This window comes from Protopterus annectens, chromosome 2.part1 (assembly GCF_019279795.1).
Source record: "Protopterus annectens isolate FY-2018-M chromosome 2.part1, PAN1.0, whole genome shotgun sequence".
In the NCBI taxonomy this organism is placed as follows: Eukaryota; Metazoa; Chordata; order Ceratodontiformes; family Protopteridae; genus Protopterus; species Protopterus annectens.
The window spans coordinates 1,424,709,236-1,424,730,631 of record NC_056729.1 but is presented as its reverse complement, the minus strand read 5'-3'; the positions used below and the strand labels follow the sequence as shown (position 1 = coordinate 1,424,730,631).

At 43.6% G+C, this 21,396-nt stretch overlaps 1 protein-coding gene across 1 annotated transcript in view; it reads right to left on the bottom strand.

Annotated features, from left to right (window-relative positions):
- LOC122794473 (DNA polymerase nu-like) overlaps positions 1-7,597 on the bottom strand; it is a 1,294,839-nt gene extending 1,287,242 nt beyond the window's left edge. The window contains exon 1 of the mRNA XM_044062895.1: positions 7,391-7,597. The gene's annotated coding sequence lies outside the window, so the exon portion shown is untranslated. The remainder of the gene's footprint in view (positions 1-7,390) is intronic.
- Positions 7,598-21,396: the final 13,799 nt, after the last annotated feature.

Below are 21,396 nucleotides of genomic sequence, written 5' to 3'. Positions count from 1 at the left end.
ACAAAGACATTGGGGACCTACAGACACTGGATCCTACCCAATTCGGCTTTGTCAAGGGCAGATCCTGCCTTTTGAACCTGGTCGACTTTTTTGAAACAGTCACCAAGGCCATTGATGAGGGTAAGGCAGTTCACACAGCCTACCCTGATCTTGCAAAAGCCTTCGACACATTACCCCACTCGGGCATCATAGACAAGCTCACCAGCTTAAATGTAAACCCATATGTCATAAGATCGGTTGCAAACTGGCTCAAGGACAGAACCCACAAGGTCAGAATTGCTGGAGCCATGTCAGACTCTAAGCCAGTCACAAGTGGTGTCCCACAGGGCTCAGTCCTGGGACCCCTCTTGTTCGGCATTTATTTTTCCGAGGTGCAAGCAAACATAGGAGGATTGTGGCTAACAAAGTTCGTAGATGACTGCAAACTGGGCACCATAATTGATACTCCAGCGGACACAGGCATCCTTCAGAAAGGCCTCATAGAAACGGATAACTGGTGCCAGAGCCATGGCCTTAAAATGAACGCCAAAAAGTGTATAGTCATACCCTTTGGGAAAAACAAAGTACCCACAAATTACCACATAGGTGGTAATCCATTAAGTACGGAAGAAGTAATCAGGGACCTAGGGACCCAAGTTGACAGCAACCTCTCATTTGACACTCACATTGCCAAGATGGTTAGGAAGACCTTCTATATTACCCACCTTATCATGAAAGGATTCACATCTAGATCAAGAAAGGTCATTGTGCCCCTATACTCTTCCCTTATCAGGCCCATAATTGAGTACGGTGCCCCATTTGGGATGTACCTTACCCGACACCTGCAGCAGTTAGAAAGACCCCAAAAGTACCTCACCAAGAAGATCAAGGGTCTCAAACATATGTCATATGCTGCCCGGCTGAAGAAACTCCAGCTCTATTCAGACGCATACCGCCTACTCAGAGGCGATCTATGCCTGACGTACAAGGCCATGTCCAATCCAGAATTAATGGACATGCTCCACCTCAGAAAATCCGAATCCACCATAGTCATGAGAGCGAGAGATTTGAACCTCAACACAGAAATAAATAAGATGTGCTGGAGGGACAGATTCATAACCCAGAGGCTCCATACACTCTGGAACAGAATCCCAGTCCATGTTAGGCAGAGCCCCTCACTGACTTTCTTCAAGAGAAATCTTGACGAGTGGATGGGAGATCGTAGGTTTACCCTGGGGGTCATCTCTGTGTCACTGCTAGACAGAGGCACAGTAAATTAAACCCAAAATGGGCATAGTATTCTCATTCCAAGGGGTGGCGAAAGCCATACACACTCGGGCTAGGCTTATAAATGCCCTAGGGCAGATAGCCTAGTATGAACCTATGAACAGTCTGTGCTTTTAGTAAGTGCTGTCTGGTTTTGTCTTATTTTTATAGCTCTCCCAGCTGAGAAAACACTTGAATGTTTTCATTAAACAGTTTTTCCAAGCCATTTCTCTTTATCAGATTGTCTTCTAGAAACATGCAAACCAGACACAGAACTGCTAAGGATACATTGTTTACCAGAAATAAAAAGTCTTATAATATTCAATATTCTTTTTCATTTACTTTTTTTTAAAACTGGTTGCTGGATAATGCCAAGGCCCTTAACCCAGTCATTCCCCTTTGCAAGCATGAGAAAAAGCATACTTTTTCTTTTGTCATGCTCTCTTAACCAGACTTTTCCTCCTTTTTTATATACTGCAGTGCCTAATATCTTAAAACTGAATAAAGAAAAGGAGAGAAGATAGGAGAAACAGACAAAACAAAAGCACCTGTTTATATCAGTATACACATTACATTTAAAATAACTGGGACAACTTTATAGCTTGCAAAGAAAGTCATGCACCATTAAAACAGTACCATTAATGAACAAAATGTTTTACTTCGTTAACTTTCTCTCTCCTCTTCCCCTCTCCCAAGTATTTTTCTGAAGATTAATGACATGAATTGGGGCATATCTGTAGAGTTCCCTACAAATTTAACAAAGTCCATGAAAATCCAATATTTCCAAATCTTCTTGTTCTGCCATATTTCACAAATATAATTGCTTTGTAATCCCACATTTGTCAGTTTCCAAGTTACTGATTTTATTCACTGAACATTAATAATATGAAGCAGGGTACATAATTTAAAGTCCCCTACATCTTTAAGTCCAAGGAAGTGCCAGATTTTCAGATTTTCTTTTTATGTCATGCTTCACAAATATAATTATTGCCTTATATATAAGTAAAATGTGATCCATATGTCCAAGACATTTGTTATGTCTGAAGCAGCACAGATGGGTTGCCAGGTATACAATGTATATGTTTGACATGCAATGGATTAACACGATCCTATCCAAAAGAAATGTCAACACACATACACACAGCAATGACATGGAATATTACATAAATGGCAAGACATGTATGAGCAATGACAGTTAAGGAATTACCAGCTTGTGCATAGGAAGGAAGAAAAACAATTCCCGGGTAATGCTCAACACATAAGTGTAACACAAACAGTCATGGGATCCAGTCAGTTGCAAGCACCTTGCATGCATATGCCTGGCATATGTATGATGTCCAACAAGTTGGCACAAAGTATTATTGTAATAGTACAATTACATGACAACAGTAATGTAGAAAAGGTAAACATACACATAACATTTGCCATGTGCATATGGGCCAAAACTAAAAGCAGGAAAGGAGATGGACAACACAGGCCCATATCAGTGAGGAAATCCCAGCTACAGCAAGTAGGCACACAATAAATCAGGATAACATTATTGAAGGAGACACATTGCACATGCACATGTTCACCACATAGGGTTGTGTGGAAGTCTACAACCAATGTAACAATAAAAAGAATGTCCAAACAAGTGGATTCACTCTATGTTATTAAAAAAATGTTAACTTAGTGCTTTAGTCCAGATTGAAAGGACTTCATCAGAACTACCACCAGTTCATCTGATGTGATTGCTGGGGATGAAATGAACCCTGCAGGACAAGGCAGAGCATAGGTCAATGGGGTTTCAACTATTTTTCAGGACACAGAAGTTCCTTTGTCACATTTAATTTTGATAACTGGCTTTACAATCCTTTTACATTAGGCATGTCGAACATTGACTCGAACATCAGCCTTCAAGCCCAATTAACAGATTTTGAACTCAACTTGTCTTAATTTAGGAGTTTATAGTTGGAGAATATCTACTTTTGTGAATGTTTGTAGGTGAAATGTGTGCCTATGGGGCTGAGGGTTTGGAAATTCCCCAATGGCACCAATATTAATTCACAGTTATTCAATGGCCTTGTTGAACCTTTTGATCAGACTGGCTTTAAAATTGAGCTTTTAATTAAAGAGAAAGACCACAGGCTTGAATTACTGAACAACAATATCAAAGTATTGAATGCCTCTGTTTGTAAGGACTTGTTGTTTCCTTCTTACAAAGCCAAGTACAATGGTATTTTTAGCAAAACAGATAAGAGGCTAATTGGTTACGGAAGATTAAGAAATTGGACAGAGATAGGCATGAATATGAAGGGCGGGAAAGTGTACCCCAGCCCACCTTTGATTAACTTTAGTATGAATGATGGTTGTACTCATTTGCCTGAGGTTAGTGAAATCCCACAAATTGATGGGGATTTGTTCCAGGAAGAATCTCAACCTCTGTTTTGGACAGTCCCCAGATCTGTCAGTCAGAGAGATTAGCAAATCAGAGAATGTCTAATTAGTCAGCCCCCAATGTGGAACAATACAAAGGCCAATCCAGGAACTATCAGCGATAAGGCAAGGGGAAGACCAGAAGACACTGAACAAATGCGCGTGTGGCTGTTTGGGAAGCATTTGTTTATTGATGTATGATTCCTTTAGTTTTTCATTTATCCAACATAGATGTGTCAGCTGATGTGTTGAATGTTTTTCAGAAGGTATTTAACTTCATTCTTAGTTTCAAGCTAGATATTGTTAAAGCATTAATTCAGTTGAAATTGTTCACTAGGATTTTAAATTTGAGAATATCTTTTTCAGACAAATCTTGGATTCCTTCTTCTGTTAGTTTGACTAGGAGTAGCATGTTTATTCCATAGGTTCATAGGTTCATACTAGGCTATCTGCCCTAGGGCATTTATAAGCCTAGCCAGAATGTGTTTGGATTTCACCACCCTTTTAGATTAGTTGACTGTGCCTCTGTATAGTAGGTCACAGAAGGTAGCCCTTTTAAGGTTAGTTTACTGTACCTCTGTCAAGCAGGGACACAGAAGAGATCCCAGGGGTAAACTTACGATCTCCCATCCACTCGTCAAGAATTCTCTTGAAGAGGGTCAGTGAGGGGCTCTGCCTAACATGGATTGGGATTTTGTTCCAGAGTGAGGGGAGCCTCTGGGATATGAATCTGTCCCTCCAGCATGTCCTATTTATTTCTGTGCTGAGGTTCAAGTCCCTGGAGTGTGTAGCTCTGAAGGATTTGGATTTCCTGAGGTGAAGCATGTCCATTAATTCTGGGTTGGACATGGCTTTATATGTCAGACACAGATCGCCTCTGAGTAGGCGGTATGCAACTGAGTAGAGCTGGAGTTTCTTTAGCCGAGCTGCATAGGGCATCTGTTTGAGCCCCTTGATCCTCTTGGTGAGGTACTTTTGGAGTCTTTCCAGTTGCTGCAGGTGTCGGGTAAGGTACATCCCAAATGGGGCATTGTATTCAATTATGGGCCTGATAAGTGATGAGTAGAGGGGCACAATGACCTCTCTTGATCTAGGTGTGAACCCTTTCGTGATAAGGTGGGCTATATAGAAGGTTTTTCTAACCACTTTGGCAACGTGATTGTCAAAGGAGAGATTGCTATCTACTTGGGTCCCCAAGTCCCTAATTACTTCTTCCATACTTAATGGATTACCACCTATGTGGTAATTTGTGGGCACTTTGTTTTTCCCAAAGGGGATGACTATGCACTTTTTGGCATTTAGCTTTAGGCCATGGCTCTGGCACCAGTTATCCATCTCTGTGAGACCCTTTTGGAGGATGCTTGTGTCAGCCGGAGAGACGATTACGGCACCCAGTTTGCAGTCATCTGCAAACTTGGTCAGCCGTAGTCCACCCATGTTAGCCTGTACCTCTGAGAAATATATACCGAGCAAGAGAGGTCCCAGGACTGAGCCTTGTGGGACGCCACTTATAACTGATTTAGAGTCTGACATGGCACCTGCTATTCTGACCATGTGGGTTCTATCCCTGAGCCCGTTTGCAACCCATCTTGTGACATAGGGGTTGATATTTAAGCTGGTGAGCTTATTTATGATGCCCGAGTTGGGTATTGTGTCGAAGGCTTTTGCGAGGTCCAGGTAGGCTGTGTGGACTACCTTTCCTTCATCTATGGCTTTGGTAACTGTTTCAAAGAAGTCGACCAGGTTCAAGAGGCAAGATCTGCCCTTAACAAAGCCGAATTGGGTAGGATCCAGTGTCTGGAGGTTCCCAATGTCTTTGTTTATGATTTCCATGATGATATGCTGCATAGCTTTGCAGACCAGGATAGTCAGGCTTATAGGGCGATAGTTTCCGGGGTCTGTTGTGGCACCACCTTTGTGGAGTTGGACCACTGTTGCTATACGCCATTCCTTGGTACATATCCTGTAGTAAGGCTGAGATTGAACAGTGACTTTATATGAGGGTTAAGTTCTTCTTGGAGCTCGTGTAAGGCGCAGCCCGGGACACCGTCTGGTCCCATTGATGCTGTGTTTTTTGCTTTGGAGAGGGCAGCTCTCAACTGTGCATCTGTGATCTCAGGAAGGCTACACTCTGTTGGGATAGACATTTGCTCTTTTGGGGGGGAAGGGGGGGAGAAGTTTGCACTGAACCTTTCTGCCAGGATGTTGGCAATGTCTGTGGTTCGGTGTATTTTTTGTCATTTTGCACTAACTCAGAGCATATCTGGGAGGTGCCCACCAGTTAACCCCTCAGTAACAGTTTTCAAAAGGATATGTGAGGACCAGTTTATACTGCTGGGAATTTAACTCATTACATTGCGAGTGATGCCTTCAGGTACATCTGCAGTTAACTCCTACTGACACCTCTAGGTAGTAATGTGTCATGTTGACATCCCCTGAATAACATGTTTAGTCTATATGTGTGTGTATATATATATATATATATATATATATATATATATATATATATATATATATAAAATCAGTACTGATCTCCAAAGGAACTTTTCACCGAAGCACAAACAGCCGGGCATACTTCCACGAAAGTGCTTTTTACCGAAAAAGCACTTTCGCAGAAGTATGCCTGCAGCTAGAGGGAGTCGTGGGGGAATGACTGTTGCGGAGATTGTACTACGGTGCGGATAAGGGAATATTCCCTTTTCCTTACTGTAGTGCGATCTCGGAGTAAGAATATTAAAGCAGGCAGGGTGTGGGGTGCAGGAGGGCTTGCCCCCCCCCCCCGTGGATAAAAGTAGATTTATTGTTTTTTTTGTTTGTTTTTTTTTGTAACGCACTTTAACAAAAGCGCTTTTGTTAAAGTGTGTTCGGTGATTGTGGATTCGGACTATTGAACTTTCATTCAATAGTCCTAGATATATATATATATATATATATATATATATATATATATATATATATATATATATATATATATATATATGGGAACAAGCAGTGGCAAACTTAAAATGTATATACAAATGAGAAGAAAAATGTAACAAGGTTAATGGCCAACATTGCATCATATAATTGGAATGGAATACAAAACCTTACAACAACTGGACAACCACAGTGACGTCTCCAATTTTATACATACATACACACACACACATTACTGTTCATTAACAAATGTATCACTGTCACTACATACATTTGTATTATGTTTATATATGTACCTGCACAATTAAAACACTGTAATGATGATGATTAATATGTAACAAGTCAGACATAGCAGATACACGAGTGGCTTTGGGCACAACAGTGACAGAAAACTATATGTAATTTTGTGTTAAACTAACCATCACAGGGTGATTATACCGAATTGCAAGATGTGGAACTCAAATACATGCCAGAAAATGTCAGCCAACAGCACTCAGCATGTTGAGAAAGCAGATACCCATTCAATAACAGAATAGGCAGGTTATGCACAACATAACAGTCCATAAGCACCATTGCCAGACATACAAGTTTGCCACCACCTGCTGTTCAAACAACAGTAACAGCACAAGCAACTTGTTTGTAAACCATTCTAGGTAAAAGCTCTATGCCAGTTATACACAGATGTCTGTCATTTAGGTTGTGAAAACAAAGAAAGCATGAACTGCGAGTATCAAAAATGCCCTGCTTATAATGCCAAGGACAGCAGTTACATTTATACCGTTATTCACAATACATCAATGACTATTGCACTTACTTTGCAGATGCATTGTGGGTAGTTTATTGATTGCACCAAAATGTTAATATTAATGCTACACATTGAAGCCTGATATTTTAACTATGTTGGAAGTCCTTCTGGGGAATTAAATGTTGACAGTTATAACACACACTTTTCTCCCTCCCCTGCTTTTCAAGCCTGTGCATACAGTGTATGCATAGTGAATGATTACAGGCACTGTCTTCATCACCTGCAAACAGGAAAAAAAAAGGATGCATTACTGCCACTGAAGGATTGTGTCAAGTCAGTATATGATGATCACTATGTACAACAAAATAGTAAAAAATAGCATCACCTGTCAGTTAGCTTTGACATGAAATACTATTTCACATTTTGCACAGTCATTGCTGTGTCACAATACTACATACATATGAGGAGTACTGTATACAAACAAGACTCAAACCTACAACTCTCATCTATGTTTGCTCTACAACCCTGACTCATACCTGCCTAGCTAATCCATCTTGGCTGTGACTGCATTGATTGGTGGAAGTTAGAAAATTCAACTGTATGAATATGCAGAGAAGAATTAAACACAAGAATGCATGGTTCTAAATCACAGAATGAGTAAAAGAAAAGTACAGCTACCACCTTGCGCTGTGCATTTGAACCGCAAAAGTATACAACCTTGAGTGCAAGTAAGCACATTCCTCACAGCAATAAACAGAGCCAAATTGTAACCATGACGTAACCTGTTAAGTAGCCAGCTTAATGGGTTAAGGGCAAAACAAAACAGCAGCAGTGACAGAGTCACCCTGGAATATCCCCTTTGAGTTTTTATCCCTGGGATAATAATTTGTCCTTTATCATGGCTTAGCTGTAAAGTCGTTTGCTACTGTTTAATTGTCACCGTAATGCAAGATGTATCTTGTACATATGTAAGCACTCTTTTATCCATGAATGCGGGATGCTGTCAAATGCTGTTCTGTATTCTATCCATCTTCCCCTTATTACAGTTCTCCATTATGACTTAAATGATCCTTTGTTCTATATGACTTTCATTAACCCTTTTGTTCTATTGTCATGATTGAAATTACTTCTAAATGACTATAAACTCTGACAGTATCGATTTCCAGTATATAGTTTATACATTGTTAGAAGGCAAAGTATTTGTCTATAGTTTTTAGGCTAGCTTGCAGGTTCAGTCTTAAGGAGGAGTATCATTTTTCCTGTTAACCAGGCTGGTGTCTGTTCAGGGTGTGCATATAAGCAGTTCTTACTCACAGCTAAATCTTCATGTAACGGTGTTAATACTTTTAGTCAGAAGTTGTACTGCAGGTGGGCCTGGTGTTTTCCACTTAGGAGCTTCTCTTAATTTTGTTTTAATTTCTCTGGCCATTACTTCATCCTACTTCATATCCTGTACATTTGAACTTCTTACTGTTTTCTTTACTTTTTCTATCTATTGAGCATCTTTGTTATGTTTCACATGGTCTTCATAGATATTTCTCCAAAATATGTCTATTACTTCCTTTTTTGGTGCTGGTTCTATTCCTTTTGCTTTGGTTCACAGTTCTCTATAGAACTTTTTTGGGTTGTCAATAAATTGCTTATTTTGTAGTTTTCCTTTATAGGTTCATACTAGGCTAATTGCCCTTGCGAGCCATTTTAAGCCTTGCCAATTATCCCTTGTGAGACTTAAACCCTGCACTTTGTGTTTGTAAGGCAAACACCTTAACCATTAGGCCACCCTCCCAACATATATTTATCTGCATATCTTCTATGTTTTTCTGCCTGTGCTGATATCTTCAGTTTATTATTTGCAATAGTGTACAATAGATCCTGGTGTGTTCTAATACTGTGCTTTACTTTTATCACGTCTATCCTTCCAAGTATTTTTATCTGTTTTAACTTCTATAGTCTTCTAACAGACTTCTTGTCTTAATTGCTTTATAGTTTTCTCTATTCAGTACTTCCATGATGGCATTTGATTTCTTCCCTTCCTTTTATTGCCCTGCATTTTTATGGTAAGACTTTATATGTTATTAATTGTTTATACAGTAATGTATCCTATTTACTTATATCACATGAATTTCTGTTAATAGTCTTGATTACTGTGTTCATTTGTTTTATCTGTTTTATCAGACTTCTAACATTTTTGGGTCTTACTGACTTTCTGTAATTTATTCCTGTTATTGATATTGATATTGATATGTCTATATAGCTCTATAAAATCAAGCATCTGTTTCCTTAGATCTTTTTTTTTCCCACTAAACTGAGGGCAGATTCTTTATTCTCTTGTTTCCTGTAGACATTCTACAGAAAGTTCCAGAACATCCTCCTGTGACATATTCTCTTCAACTACAGCCTGCATCATCCTTTGCTCTTTTGCATGTGATCTCACTGGCCTATCACTTCATGATATTAATTACATCAGAGTTACCACCTACTCAGTAGTGAGACACATGGATGTCCCACTCACCAGGTTGGACAAGGAGAAAGTCACGGTTAGCTCCCTGTCTGGTGCCAGGATTCGTCAGATTACATATGCAGTCAGGTCTCTCAGCAACAAGTACCATTATGACTCTGTCATAGTTCATGTTGGTGTGAATGACCTGAGATGTACCTCACTGGACTATATGAAGAGAGACATGGTTGAGCTCTGAAGGCCGGTATGTCATATCTCTCGACCTGGAAACATCAAAATCTGGACAAAGGCCCATGAAAAATAGGAACAGATCTGTACGCTGATTAACATACAATCTGGATACATAATTATGTAACCCCACCCACTACAATGAAATTGTGGGATACCAACTTTCAAACCCAAACTGAAGAACACACAACCAAAATATGGCCCCAGTACCTCCAGCAGTTTACCTTTCATTTTATGAATCCTTGAAAACAATCATCTTTTATTATAAGCACCCAGGATTGCTGTAATGTTGCACCATTTTTTAAACAAGTCTTCCTCCTGCAACTCAATTGATTTCTACCTCTGCATGTATTTGCAGAAAGTTCATAATAAATCTAGTACCACTCACTGTCTTGAAGTAATTTACTTGCCCTGTTTCTATTAATAAATGCATTCTGCGTATATCTGTGTGAAAAATGAAGTTTGTTTTGCTTTGATGGAATGTAAATGAGAAAGTGACTGCCTGTCAACATTTCAGTGGGAATTCGGTCACTGGAAACAGGTTTCATCTGATGTTGTAAATCTTTATTCATTCCTTACTGTTAGGACCGCCATTCTGTCCTCGGAACCGACATGGCCGGTACCAAGCTCGCACCAGATATAAACTCTCAGCTAAGACCTATCCACAATCCCCCTCTCATAGTCTCTAAAGATCTTGTTTGCCGCGTTCTTTGTCAGACGTGCCGAGCCTTGTCTCAGCTAGGTGTAGCTTTTTTGTGGTTATTTTGAGTCTTTAGTGTTTGTTAGACAGTTTTTAGTTATTTCTCATCTCTACCTTCTTCATTTCCTGACCAAACACTACCCACTACTTTGGTAGTTCTTTCGTACATAAAGATGGACAAAGAGATTTCTTCTCTTCCGGCTGGGAGCCAATGATTATCAGTTCAGTGTACTGCACTTTGATCTCGACAGCCCCAGAGTGTTCACCAAATGTATGGCAGTCGTAGTAGCTCATCTCTGACTACAAGGATTCCAGGTGTTTCCACATCTAGACGATTGGCTCCTTACGCTACAACCAGGAATCTTCTCATTCTCAGTCTCTCTTACACTCAAGGTCTTGCTCTTCACCTAGGTATCACGATCAACATGGAGAAATCACACATGTCTCCAACAAAAGCACTGGAATTCATTGGAGCGATCTTTGACACAATGTCCTGACAAGCTTCCTTTCCTCCTCACAGGCTTTCAGAAATAAGAAACCAGATCCAAGTCCTCCTCCCACAGACATTTGTACCAACACGCCTTGTACTACAACTATTGAGCTCTATTGCAGGAACCACTACCTTAGTACCACTGGCGAGGTTGCACATGAGACTATTACAGTGGCTCCTTTCATCACAGTGGTCGATCTTAACCCACCCACTTGACCACATGATACGCCTTACAAATCTTTCCAAGAAAGAAGTGCTATGGTGGATGAAGCCAGAAACTTTTAGTTATGTACTCACCATAACTTCAGATGTTTGGGATCCATCTCGCCTACATTCTGACTGATGGGTTCGGAGCCGATCCCTCGGCTCCGACTCGCACTTTATGCCAAAGAGCGAAGTCTCTTATTGGCTGAGCTTACTATATCCCAGGATGCACAACTACCATTCCCCCAGATCTAGTTTGTCCGCATACATGCACACATGCATGCACTGCTTATATAACATCGTCAGATGAAACAAGATAAAACAGTAGAACTCAAAACCGTTCAATATCTTCTGATCTCCAAGGCAGGGGGAAGGAGGGTGGGTATTAGGAATGTAGGCGAGATGGATCCCAAACATCTGAAGTTATGGTGAGTACATAACTAAAAGATGTTATGTGATCCTATCTCGCCTACATTCTGACTGATGGGACAGCGTCCCTAGCACCTGAATCCTGGGTGGCTCACTGAAAAACACTCCTGAGTACCGTGGAACCAAATGATGCTCGCCCTTTAGATGCCACATCCAATTTATAGTGGGAAATGAAAGTGTGCGGATTGGACCAAGTAGCCACAGCACAAATCTCCGATATAGCGAGCTTGGAATGAAAAGCTATAGAAGTCGCCATAGCTCTGGTAGAGTGAGCTTTGATAGATGTTGTAAGTTGCTTATTCGAAGAAGAATAAGCCTGAGTTATACAATCTCTAATCCATTTGGAGATAGTAGCTTTTGTGATGGTTTTACCCAATTTATTGTCTGAGAAGGACACAAACAGCTGGTCTGACTTACGAAATTGCTGAGTCCTGTCTAAATAGAAGCGCAATTGCCTGTGAACATCCAATTTATGGAGAGTGTATTCTGCTTCATTGGAGAATTTTGGGAAGAAAACTGGTAGCTCTAGAGATTGTTGGAGACAGAGATTAGAACAGACCTTTGGTACAAAGGATGGATTAGGCCTAAGTGATACTCTATCCTTGTGGAAAATCAAATACGGTGGTTTAATAGACAGGGCTTGAAGCTCTGAAACTCTTCTGCTTTGCAGAAGTAATTGCAACTAAGAAGGCAGTTTTCCAAGACAGATATTTTAACTCACATGTAGCAGCCGGTTCGAAAGGGGAAGATGTTAATGCACGAAGCACCAAATCAAGATCCCACGGAGGCGCAGGATGAAAAACTGGGGGTCTTAACAGGCCCGCACCCTTAATGAAAGTTTTGCATAGTCTGCTGCTCATTAATGGAGGATCCATGGATTCGTGGAATTTAGAGATAGCCGCTAGTTGGACTTTAATAGTAGAGACAGAAGATCCTTGATTAAAGAGGGATGTTAAAAATTTCAAAACCTCTGGGATTGGAGCAGTGAGAGGGTCTAAGCCCTTGAGTTGAGCCCAGATAGCAAACCTCTTCCACTTACTGAGGTACAATTTCTTAGTGGTGGGTTTGTGGGCTGAAGATAAAATGTGAATAACTTCAAGGACAAATGTGTGACTTCTGACTAAAGTCGGAAGTGGAGGAGCCAAGCTGTCAACTTCAAGGAGTGAAGGGACTGATGCTGTCGTCCCGACTGATGAATTAACAGATCCGGGGTTAGGTCTAAAGTCCAAGGATCGTCCACCGCATGTTTCTTCAGGTAGGGAAACCATACCTGACGAGGCCAGTATGGAGCAATCAGTATCATTGTGGACCCCAATTGAGAAGCTTTTTGAATGACTTTGGAGAGAAGTGGAATCGGAGGAAAGGCATAAAGTAGCCCTGTTGGCCAACGTTGTGCTAGAGCATCCATAGCTGCTTCTCCTTGATGTGGAGTCAAGGAGAAGAACCTTTTGCACTTCGTGTTTAGTGGTGTTGCAAATAGGTCGCAGCACGGCGTCCCCCATCTCCTGAAAACCTGAGCTGCTACTGTCTCATTTAGGGACCACTCGTGAGGAGAGAGAATTGTTCTGCTTAATTTGTCTGCCAATATATTTGATTTCCCCGGAATGTGGGTCGCTACCAAGAAACGGCTGGTAGCTACAGCCCATTCCCACACCCTCATGGCCTCTCTGCAAAGGGGGTAAGATCTGGTCCCTCCTTGTTTGTTCAGATACCAGACCACCGACATGTTGTCTGTGTGGATGGCGATTATGCCCTGAGGGAGAAACTTGTGTAAGGCCTGTAGGGACAGAAGTACAGCCCTCATCTCCAATACATTGATGTGGAGAAGAGTTTCGTCTGGAAGCCAGGAGCCCTGAACTAACCTGCCCAGACAATGCCCCCCCCCACCCTGTCTGGGAGGCATCTGTCGTCAGGGTGACCACTGGAGAGGGAATAACAAAGGACTTCCTTGATTTAGATTGGATGTCTGAAGCCACCAGCGAAGGTCCCGTCTGCATGTTTCTGTAATCATAATGGGATGATTGAGGGGAAGGTCCTGAAAGGACCATTGAGTTGACAATAGCCACTGAAGAATCCTCATGTGCAAACTTGCCAGAGGAACTAGAAGAACCGTGGCAGACATCGAACCTAAAACTTGTAGGACCATCCTGGCTGGGGCTTTGGATCTTGAAATCAGGGCTTGAACCTGGCCTTGTAAAGTTTGGATCCTTTCGGTAGGAAGAAAGCGCATCAATCTTGAGTCTATCTCTGCTCCTATGAACCTTATGCTGAGAGGGCAGCAAGACAGACTTTGACCAATTGAATGTAATTCCAGGGTAGCACCCAGGAGATGGTGGCTTTGAGGTTGTCCATTAGTAGATGCCTGGTGGTGGCAGTCAGGAGCCAGTCGTCCAGATAGGGAAACACTTGGAATCCAAGACTCCTCAGGTGAGCAGTCACTACTGCCAAACACTTGTGAACACCCTGGGGCTGTGGTGAGACCAAAGGGCAGTGCACAAAATTGGAAATGACCGTCTCCCAGGCTGAAGCGCAGATACCTCCTGGGCGCCTGATGTATCGGTATGTGATAATAGGCGTCCTTGAGGTCTATGGAGCACATCCAAACATCCTTCTCCAACAATGGGAGAATGGATTGTAACGCGACCATTCGGAATTTGGATTTCGTGGCCGGACTGGTTTAGTCTGCTGAGATCCAATATTGGTCTCAGGTCCCCTGTCTTTTGGCACTAAAAGAACCTTGAGTAATTTCCGGATCCGATCTGGTCTGTGGGGACCGGTTGGATGACTCCTTTTTCTAGCAGCTTTAAAGCTTCTGCGGCTGCAATTTCCCTTTGACTGGGTGGTGGGTCCGGGATTTTTTTGGACGGTGGGGGTGAGCATGTGAATGGGATGGTGTAACCTCCGGCAATGATCCGAAGCACCCATCTGTCCTCAGTGTTTGACTCCCAGGCTTTTAGGTGCTTGGCAAAACGGCACCCGACTGGCTCCGGAGCAGCACAGCCGGGCAATCCCTCATGAGGTGTGGGAGGCTGAAGAACCACGAAAGGACTCACTGTCTCCAGAATTGCGGGGCCCTCTGCCGCCTCTGGGACGGCGTCTCCCAGAAAAATTTCCCCGTCCTCTGCCTCTGGAAGGGAATCTTCCTGCTGTTGAGGAAAAACTTACGTGATTTACGGAACCACATCTTCCCTCCTCCTTTAGCCTTGGGATAAGGCCGAAGGGAGTGGAATAACGGGCACCTACGGCAGATAAAGTTTTTCCCTCTTGCTCACAGCGGGTAAGGGTGTCTTTAACCTTAGGTCCAAACAAAGAGGACCCATCAAAGGGAGCGTCGTGAAGGAAGACTTGAAGGCCTCCATAAACTGACACAAGCGGAGCCAGGCTTGTCTCCGTGAGAGCCACGTCTGTGCCTGCGCTCTACCGCCCCTTCGCCGCATAGGAGATGAGCCTCATGGACGAGTTAGAAATTGGCGTGGGATAGCCAACTGAGAGCTAACCGACTGGGCTAGCTGCTCAGGTAGGTTACCCGAGAGGAATCTGACAGCTCCTTGACCAGATCCCTCTGAAGCCTGGTAAAATGTGCCAAATAATTCAGGGACCTTAAAGTAAAGGCCGCTGAAGTCAGGGTCGCTTCCCGTGCGGTCCATGCTCCTAGACTCCTTATTAGGAGGATGGACGGACGTTGAAGCCTCTGCCACGTCCTGTTGTGTAGCAGATGCCACCACCATGGCATCTACAGCCACGCCTTTTAGTCAGGAACTCCTTCTCGGGTGGGGCAGACAAAAATTTGTTTGGACGAGAAGCGACTGGTTCCACGGTATCTGGATGTTCCCAGCCCTTCGACAAACTAAATCCAGGAGCTCGTCGAAGGGCGGAGACACCCAGGAGGCGGAGGGCTGAGCCCCAAAGGCCTTGAGGAGCACTGACTCATCAGGAGAGGGGGGTTTGGATATCCAGCCGCCTCGCTGTTTGAGGATCTCTAAGATGTCTGCAAATGAGACATCATCCGAGGGCGACAGGGACCCTCCGCATCATCAAGATCAGTGTCAGATGTAATAGACTCGGGGGAGTCCACGTGCTTCCTCTTGCACGATCTCTTCCTTGGGGGTTCCTCTGAAGACAACTCCGAAGAACCCTCAGGAGGAGGGGAAACCCCAATGGGGGTAACCTCAGGCCCAGGGGCTCCGCTGCCTACGGACAGGGGAACTGCCAAAGACCCAGTCTCCGCCCAGGGAAGGTGCGGTAAAGCTGGAGAGATGGCGAAGAAGACTTGGCCAAGGCACTCCTCATAGCTCTGAAAGCGGGACCCCCAGAATCCTGGGAGTGTCCGGCCCCCGGAGCCATGACAGCAGACGGAAGTCCACGCAGCCAAGCACCGAGAGGAGGCTCGGAACTGATAGCATAGGTCCTGAAACATCACCCCCAGGTCCAGCCGAAGAAGTCCGTGTACCAAACTCAGACCCAGGCCGGGGTTGGAGTAAGGGTGAGCCGACCCTAAGATCTCCACGGCTCCAACAGCACCTGCTCCGGCGGGCCGAAGCAGTCAGAGGAGGAATAGCAATGAGATGGGCATGGGCTATGGCTCCGAAGCCAACTGGGTCGGAGCGAAACAAATTTTGAAAGACTGGGGACTGGAACAGTCTTTGGAGCACCCTGTCTATATCCGAATCCGACATCCTCGATGACTTAGAGGATACTGAGCAGGTTCGAGATGGCCTCTCCAACGGCCCCAAAGGGCTAGGGGACCCGGCTCGAGGCGACTTCGATGACTATCGGCCGAAGGAATACCCACTAGTTTCCATCGGTGCGAGGAGGACTTGGCGCCGAGGAGGAAGTGTTCTACAGAAAGTTCCAGAACATCCTCCTGTGACATATTCTCTTCAACTACAGCCTGCATCATCCTTTGCTCTTTTGCATGTGATCTCACTGGCCTATCACTTCACGATATTAATTACATCAGAGTTACCACCTACTCAGTAGTGAGACACATGGATGTCCCACTCACCAGGTTGGCCAAGGAGAAAGTCACGGTTAGCTCCCTGTCTGGTGCCAGGATTCGTCAGATTACATATGCAGTCAGGTCTCTCAGCAACAAGTACCATTATGACTCTGTCATAGTTCATGTTGGTGTGAATGACCTGAGATGTACCTCACTGGACTATATGAAGAGAGACATGGTTGAGCTCTGAAGGCCGGTATGTCATATCTCTCGACCTGGAAACATCAAAAATCTGGACAAAGGCCCATGAAAAATAGGAACAGATCTGTACGCTGATTAACATACAATCTGGATACATAATTATGTAACCCCACCCACTACAATGAAATTGTGGGATACCAACTTTCAAACCCAAACTGAAGAACACACAACCAAAATATGGCCCCAGTACCTCCAGCAGTTTACCTTTCATTTTATGAATCCTTGAAAACAATCATCTTTTATTATAAGCACCCAGGATTGCTGTAATGTTGCACCATTTTTTAAACAAGTCTTCCTCCTGCAACTCAATTGATTTCTACCTCTGCATGTATTTGCAGAAAGTTCATAATAAATCTAGTACCACTCACTGTCTTGAAGTAATTTACTTGCCCTGTTTCTATTAATAAATGCATTCTGCGTATATCTGTGTGAAAAATGAAGTTTGTTTTGCTTTGATGGAATGTAAATGAGAAAGTGACTGCCTGTCAACATTTCAGTGGGAATTCGGTCACTGGAAACAGGTTTCATCTGATGTTGTAAATCTTTATTCATTCCTTACTGTTAGGACCGCCGTTCTGTCCTCGGAACCGACATGGCGGTACCAAGCTGCCAGATATAAACTCTCAGCTAAGACCTATCCACAATCCCCCTCTCATAGTCTCTAAAGATCTTGTTTGCCGCGTTCTTTGTCAGACGTGCCGAGCCTTGTCTCAGCTAGGTGTAGCTTTTTTGTGGTTATTTTGAGTCTTTAGTGTTTGTTAGACAGTTTTTAGTTATTTCTCATCTCTACCTTCTTCATTTCCTGACCAAACACTACCCACTACTTTGGTAGTTCTTTCGTACATAAAGATGGACAAAGAGATTTCTTCTCTTCCGGCTGGGAGCCAATGATTATCAGTTCAGTGTACTGCACTTTGATCTCTCGACAGCCCCCAGAGTGTTCACCAAATGTATGGCAGTCGTAGTAGCTCATCTCTGACTACAAGGATTCCAGGTGTTTCCACATCTAGACGATTGGCTCCTTACGCTACAACCAGGAATCTTCTCATTCTCAGTCTCTCTTACACTCAAGGTCTTGCTCTTCACCTAGGTATCACGATCAACATGGAGAAATCACACATGTCTCCAACAAAAGCACTGGAATTCATTGGAGCGATCTTTGACACAATGTCCTGACAAGCTTCCTTTCCTCCTCACAGGCTTTCAGAAATAAGAAACCAGATCCAAGTCCTCCTCCCACAGACATTTGTACCAACACGCCTTGTACTACAACTATTGAGCTCTATTGCAGGAACCACTACCTTAGTACCACTGGCAAGGTTGCACATGAGACTATTACAGTGGCTCCTTTCATCACAGTGGTCGATCTTAACCCACCCACTTGACCACATGATACGCCTTACAAATCTTTCCAAGAAAGAAGTGCTATGGTGGATGAAGCCAGAAACAAATCTTTAGTGTCGACCATTCTGTCTTTCCCAGCCCAGGGCCACAGTGACCACGGACGCTTCCCTGTTAGGGTGGGGGGGGGGGCATTTCCAGGGAAAGACAGTCTAAGGCACCTGGTCCCCCATGGAGGCCAATTTACACATAAATGTCGTGGAATTGAGGGCAGTTCTCTTAGCGTTGCAAGTGTTCCACACATCTCTCCCTTCCGGGACCATTGCAATTTATTCGGACAACATGTCAATCATCTGGTACATCAAAAAACAAAGCGGAACCAGATCTTATCCCATGTGTCGGGAAGCCATGAGAATTTGGCATTGGGTGATGGCTTCCAACTGCTTTCTCATAGCAAAGCACATTCCTGGGAGTTCCAGTCTTATTGCAGACAATCTGAGCAGGAGCATTTTGATGCCACATGAGTGGTCCTTCAAACCAATAATAGCAGATCAGATCTTCTGCCATTGGGGCAGGCCTGGCTGCGACCTGTTTGCTTCACCTCTAAACAACAAATGCAGAAGCTATTTTGCCCTAATTCCCCCCCCAAGGGGAGTCACCGAGGGATGCTCTGACAGACGATTGGCCCCTGGGTCTACTGTATGCCTTTCCCTCATTTCCCCTCATCCCAAAATTTCTACAGAAAGCTCAAAGGTTGAGAAGCAAAGTGATCCTCATTGCTCCCGTCGTCTGGTTCCCATTCCTATGGCCTGACCTGATTCGCAGCTCGTGAATCCTGGCTCAATCCCAAGGTCTGATGTCTCATCCTCAGGGACTGATTCACCCCAATCTCAACAGCCTCAAGCTCACAGCTTTGTTTCTCCACTTCCGATGATTGCCAGGCTACCTAATATTTCATCCCCTGTTCGCGAGATCCTTCTGGCTTCGCACAAACCGTCCACCAGAAAAATGTATTCCAGTAAGTGGACTATGTTCTCTAGATGGGCCAAAAAACATAACATAGACCCCTTTTCCATGCCTATTCAGAAGATCTTTCAGTATCTCACTACCCTGTTGCACGCAGGAGCTTCAGCATAGTCAGTTACAGTGCATTTAGCAGCTATTGCAAACTTTCACAATGGAATTGACAATTCATCTATGTCACACCGACTCTGCAAAACCTTCATGAAAGGAGTATTACATATGAAACCTCCTGTCAAGCCTCCTATCAAATTTTTGTCTTTGAATACTCTACTTCTAATAGCCCTTACCTCAGCAAGAAGAGTATCTGAGTTGCAGGCCTTGAGTGTCAAGAGACCTTACTTGATTTTTCATAGGGAAAGAGTGTCCGTACATACTGACCCCTCCTTTTTGCCCAAGGTCATTTCTGTTTTTTCCATTAATCAATCTGTTGACCTACCGGTTTTCTTTTCCCACCATTGAAATAGAGGGGAATACCTTCTGCATACCCTCAATGCTCATAGGCAACTTCGTTTCTACTTGGACAGAACTAAATATTTCAGAAAAATGGATCAATTGTTTATGGCCTTTGCAGGACCCAGAGTGGGTAAGCCTGTTTCCAAAATGACTATCTTCTTGGCTCAGAAACGCCATTATTTTCATCTACCATCAAAACAAAGTGTCCTTACCTGACAAAATAAAGGCTCACTATACTTGATCGATGGCTACCTCAGTGGCCTTTCATTCCAGAGCATGTATGGATGGTATCTGCGCAGCAGCCACTTGGGCAAGACCTCATACCTTTATCACTCATTACAAATTGGATTTGGCCTCCAGGGGACGAGCATCTTTTGGTTCTATGGTGCTCCGGAATGTCCTTCCTTAGGGCCACCCAGGACTCAAGTAGCCGGGGACTTAGTCCTAACAGTAAGGAATGAATAAAGATTTACAACATCAGATAAAGAAGTTATGTCTTACCATAACGTTCCAACTGTGTTGTAGATCTTTATTCATTCAGAAACTAAGAGTAATGCTACTCAACGCCAGAAGTCTAAACCTCAAGATGCACGCACTCGAAACTCTCCTTAGCATGGAGAACATCGATATCTGTGCAGTAACAGAAACCTGGTTCAAGGCTCTCGAGAGCACCCCAGCACTACCAGGTTATACCTCATATCATGCTTTTCGGCCCCAAAACTTGGACCGAACCACAAAAGGAGGGGGAGCATCAATATTCGTCAAAGATACCCACACCTCCAGGTTGGTGGCACAGCACGAAACATCAGAGACTATCCATGTGCAGCTAACTGTGGGTAAAACTGCCTTCCAGTTTATAGCCTGCTACAGACCACCCTCACAAACACAGGAACCCCACTCGGCCTTCCTGAGAATACTGGAAAATATGAAGGTCTCTCCAAACACCATTATATTGGGTGACTTCAACTACCCAAACATAGACTGGGAACATTACTCTAGCTCCAACACCCTAGCCCAAAGGTTCCTAGAATTTATAAACTCAAATGCTATGGAACAACTTGTTACCACTCCCACAAGAGGGGAAAACATACTGGACCTGATCATCACCAACATGGGGGCACTATGCTCCAGACCAGAAGTGTATCCCTCACTGGTAAGATCAGACCATAAACTAATCTCACTGGATATTCACACCCCGACCCCACCCCCCGCCCAGAAAACCACAGTGAAAAACTTCTCTAAAGCAAATTTCACATGCCTCAAAACCGAGGCAAAATCCTTCAAAGCCCCCGGGCCTGTGGAAAATACGGCCCAGACCGCAGAATCCTTTATAAACGCATTCTATGACCACCTTCAGGAATGCATGGATCATGCAATCCCAAATAAAACCAAGACCCAATCCTCCAAAGGCAGACGTCCTGTCTGGTGGACCCCAGCCATAAACAAAACTATACAATAGAAGGAGGAAGCTACTACATGATAGAGCAAAATCCCCAAAAGGGAAGGCATCTCTGATCAGTATTAGCAAAAAACTACGGGCACTCATAAA